The sequence below is a fragment of the Piliocolobus tephrosceles genome, chromosome 11 (genome assembly GCF_002776525.5).
Source record: "Piliocolobus tephrosceles isolate RC106 chromosome 11, ASM277652v3, whole genome shotgun sequence".
Taxonomy (NCBI): Eukaryota; Metazoa; Chordata; class Mammalia; order Primates; family Cercopithecidae; genus Piliocolobus; species Piliocolobus tephrosceles.
This window is the reverse complement of record NC_045444.1, coordinates 120,764,622-120,769,709: the sequence shown is the minus strand read 5'-3', so window position 1 is coordinate 120,769,709 and position 5,088 is coordinate 120,764,622. Positions and strand designations below refer to the sequence as shown.

General features: G+C 41.0%; 1 pseudogene; it reads left to right on the top strand.

Annotated features, from left to right (window-relative positions):
- The first annotated feature begins 2,168 nt into the window (after positions 1 to 2,168).
- LOC111553729 lies at positions 2,169 to 2,487 on the top strand (annotated as a pseudogene).
- The last annotated feature ends 2,601 nt before the right edge of the window (positions 2,488 to 5,088 follow it).

Here is a 5,088-nt window from a genome sequence, read left to right as displayed (position 1 = left end):
TTTTTGTATTTGTGGTAGAGATGGGGTTTCATTGGCCAGGCTAGTCTTGAACTCTTGACCTCAAACAATCCCCCTGCCTTGGCCTCCGGAAGTGCTGGGATTATAGGCATGAGCCACTGCGATGGGCCTTGTAATAAAACGTTTTAGGTTGTCCTTACTCTTGAATGACCATGTGTCTGAATGCATTTGACAGCTCTTCCTTGGCCCTTGGAGTTTCTAATTCCACTTATCCTTGGTTTCTGTTATCATTAAAGATAAATCTCTGTCATCCAGTGTTTTGGCTTCTGTGGCGGTTTTTAAAGGTTTTTCGCTTTGTTATCATTGCTCAGCGGTTTCGTGGTGATTCATTTAGGCATATGTTTATTTTGCATGTGTCCTGTTCAGGACTCTCTGTCCAATTTGAGTAGGGTTTCCAGACAAATTACAGGCAGCCCAGTTAAATTTGAATTAGGTAAATATGACTCAGATATTGCATAGAACATACCTGTATTAAAAAATTATTTTTTGCTTAACTAAAATTCAAATTTGACTGGAAATTTCATATTTTTATTTGCTGAATTTGACGACTTGAAATTTGATGAATCTTATCTTTTGTCTAACTTGGAAAATTCTCACTTATATGTTCTTCAAATATTGCCTTGCTTGAAACCTCTCTGTTTCCTCCGTCTGAATTTTTATTGAATATATGTTTGTATTAGTTTTCTAGAACTGCCGTAACAGATTACCACAAACTGAGTTGATTAAAGCAACAGAAAGTTACTTCTCTCAGTTTTGAAGGTTGAACATCTAAAATCAAGGTGTCTGCAGGAGCATGCTGCCTCTGAATCTCTAAGGAAGAATCCGAGCTTTTGGCGGTTGCCAGTGTGGGAGACCAAAATATGCCACCCCAAAATATACTTTTTTGGCATATATCGAGATAGCTATTCAGAGAAGCTGCAGACACAGAAATAGCTCTAAAAAGCTGTCCTTTTGTAAAAGAAATTTACATCTATCTACATCAGTAAACCAACAGGCAGATGCAAGCAGAAGCTTTCTCTGAGGTCTTCTTATCAGCCTAAAGACAGGTCTAGGAAAGATCATATTAGCAGCCCAGACAGAGTCCAGAGATTGCAACAGTGTTACCTTTTTTTCTCAGGGCTGCCACCTGAGAGACAACCACCTAACAAGACAACCTTTAATTTACAATACATTAAATATTTCCTCTCCTCACCTTCCATAACCTGTTGCCAACTCCCCCCACTGGAAGCCCCAAGCCCCCATTTCTTTCCGTAGCTTAAAATGCTACCTAAGCTTCAACCACCTGGCCCTTCTTTGAGTCTCATATTTTGTGGGACTCCCTGGCCTTATGCATGTAATAAATTTGTGTGCCTTTTCTCCTGTTAATCTATCTGCTGTGACATTTATTTCAGAGACTCAAATCATCACATCTTCAGAGGATGGAAGGAAAGTTCCCTTGACCCCTATACCAGCAGTCCTTGGCATTTCTTGGCTTGCAACTGTATTGTTCCCCTCTCTGCCTCTGTCATCATGTGGATTTGTGTTCCATATTTCTGTATTTCTGTGTCTTCACACGGTCTCCTTATAAGGACACCAGTCATTAGATGGGGACCACCCTAATCCAATATGACCTCATCTTTGCTTGATTACATCTGCAAAGATCCTGTGTGCAAAGGCCAATTTTGAAGTCCCAGGTAGACATAAATTTTAAAGAACATTATTCAACCTTGTAAAACGTTCAACACTCTCGTAAGTGGGAGTTGAACAATGAGAACACATGAACACAGAGAGGGGAACATCACACACCAGGGCCTGTCGTGGGGTGGGGGGCAAAGGGTGGGAGAGCATTAGGACACATACCTAATGTATGTGGGGCTTAAAACCTAGATGACAGGTTAATAGGCTCAGGAAACCACAGTGGCACATGTATACCTATGTAACAAACCTGCACATTCTGCACAGGCATCCCAGAACTTAAAGTAAACATTTTTTTTAAAAGTTCAACATTTCACTGTTTTTTTGTTGTTGTTTTGTTTTTAATGAGACTCTTTTTGGAACAAAAAAAAAAAAAAAAAAAAACAAAGGAGGATGTCATTATAAATTAAAAATAGAGGGATCTCTCCTTGTGGTGCTGCACGAGAGCGAAGTATGAGTCTGCGGCAGAGGCAGTTATGGCAGCACAAGCGTTTAGAAAGTTTCTTCTACTCTTTGATGGAGTATTTGTTGAAAAGAGTGCCACCATAACTGTAACCAAAGGGGGCATTATACTTCCAGAAAAATCTCAAGGAAAAGTATTGCAAGCAATAGTCGTAGCTGTTGAATTAGGTTCTAAAGGAAAGAAAGGGTGGAGAGATTCAACCAGTTAGCATGAGAGTTGGAGATAAAGTTCTTCTAGAATATGGAGGCACCAAAGTAATTCCAGATGACAACGATTATTTCTTATTTAGAGACGGTGACATTCCGGCTGGGCACGGTGGCTCACACCAGTAATCCCAGCACTTTGGGAGGCCAAGGCAGGAGGATCACCTGAGGTCAGGAGTTCAAGACCAGCCTGGCCAACATGGTGAAACCCTATCTCTACTAAAAATATAAAAATTAGCCAAGTATGGTGGTGCATGCCTGTAACCCCAGCTACCCAGGAGGCTGAGACAGGAGAATGACTTGAACCGAGGAGGCAGAGGTTGCAGTGAGCCGAGATCATGCCATTGCACTCCATCCTGGGTGACAGAGTGAGAAACTCTTTCTCAAAAAAATAAATACATAAAAAAGAGATGGTGCATTCTTGGAAAGTGTATAGACTGAAATACATCACTATTAAATGACATCAACCGAAGCTGCCCATTCCACTGAAGTTCTAAAATCTTTCGTCATGTAAATAATTTCCGTATCTGTCTTTTATAATAAACTAATGATAAGTAATGACAAAAAGTAGAGAGCGTAGCTAAATCTATTCAATCTATCCTCAATTCAAACTATCCCTCATGCTTCTAGGTGTTCCTTTTGTCAATCTGTCCTGTTTTCATTATGCATTGTTCTTCCTTACATTTTCTATTTCTTCTTTGAAATCAATTTCATAACTTCAAACATACTTATTTTTTAATCTTTCAAGATAATTTTATTACCTCAATATCTTGAATTACTACAGGGGTATTATCAACCCAGGGCCAATTTATATGTTACAAGCTTAACTTACAGTTTCCTGCCCCATACAAGTAATTTAAATTCGGACTTTTTTTTTCTTTTCTGAGCCCTGGGTAGCGGCACATCGATGGGTTGGTTTTGTTTCCTCTTCATTGAAGGTGGTGAGTTTCAAAGATCTCAGCTTTATATAAAGGTCTCCGTTCCGACTCTACGCCAAACCACCTTTCCTGTCTTCATGTGGGTGCTGACTTAAAACTCTATTTCTGGGTCAAATAACTCCCTGCTCTACACCCTGATGACTATACCTTTGACACACACTATATTGGTATGGCTTTTAATGGTCTCTTTGTTTCTAGCATCTGAGGGTCTATGTCTTTGTTAATTCAACTATGTATTTTAAATAAACGTCCTATTTTATCTAACATTTGTAGATATTTGTAGCTGGGGAAACTAACTTTAATTGATTCTACTGAGTAGACAGGACTGGAAGTCCGGTCTCTGGGGTTTATTAAAACCAAGGTAACTAGCTCTCCTGGATGCTAGCTCACTGTCCAAGTTGAATTCAGTGTCAGTCATCCAGAAAATGTCCCATTTTTCATGTGTGAAGTCTGCTTATAGTGAATAGACCAGCTTAGGTCCTTCATTTAGTTCAGTGAACTCTTCAAAATGTGGTTTCAGTATTGAAATAATTGGCTATCGTTCTGATTTGACTATTTTCTCTCTCTGCTAAGAAACCAGAGAGGAGTGAATCCTATAGACAATAGACAGATGTTTGAAATACTTAGAATATGGTTTGTTTTTGTTTTTGTTTTTGTTTTGAAGTGGAGTCTCGCTCTTTTGCCAGGCTAGCGTGCAGTGGCGCGATCTCGGCTCACTGCAACCTCCACCTCCCAGGTGTTTCAGCGATTCTCCTGCCTCAGCCTCCTGAGTAGCTGGGACTACAGGCACGTGCCACCACCACCAGCTAATTTTTTGTATTTTTAGTAGAGATAGGGTTTCATCATGTTGGCCAGGATGGTTTTGATCTTTTGACCTCATGATCTGCCCACCTTGGCCTCCCAAAGTGCTGGGATTACAGGCATGAGCCACCGTGCCCAGTCAGTTGTTTTAATTCAAAGTTCTAGACACATGGGAAGTGGAGGAAATGCTGGACGAGAAGGCACATTTAGATGGTAGACCAACCTCTGTCAGTAACCAGGTCCAATTCTAACTCATTGTTTTTCATTTACAAAATAAGAGTGTTGGGCAAAATACCCTATAGGCTCCTTCTAGCTCTTAGGTGATTTGTAAAGATTTGGGGTGAGGGTAAGCTGCTGGGTTAAACTCTGTGTAGTCTGAAAGCCATGTGGGGGCTCTGACAGGCTTACCCCATCCCCGAAGCCGAGGCCTGACGTGCTACTTTCCCAGAGCTTGGTTCTTGCCTGTTTTTCTTGAGGCTGTCTTGGCATTTGCCCACACCCTTGGTTGTTAGTTTTTACTCTCTGCCCCTGTGAAAATGCACCTGCTCTTGTGGCTTCACTGGCCACTTTCTCAATCTTGGCTATCTTCTCTATGTTCTTGTTCCCTGTCTCCTATGGGTCTGTTTCTTTCTGGCTACTCACCATGAGGGCGGAGATGCCAAATATCTACAAAATTCCTCACATTCCTGAAGAAATTCTCCCAATCTTTCCCTACCGTCCTGTCTCTGAGGATACCACTGTGACTGGTGAGAACTTTCATAGATCTAGCCTCTTCATTTACCAAATCCTACCAAGCCACTTTTCTTGTGAAATGTCTCATGTGCACATTTTGTGCATTCAATAAATAGCTTTTGAGTTAGGCCAGGCACTGTATTGGACATGGATTAAACAAAAAATAAAGAAAGCAAACTTTGGCCAGGCACAGTGGCTCATGCCTGTAATCCTAGCACTTTGGGAGGCCAAGGCAGGTAGATCACCTAAGGTCAGGAGG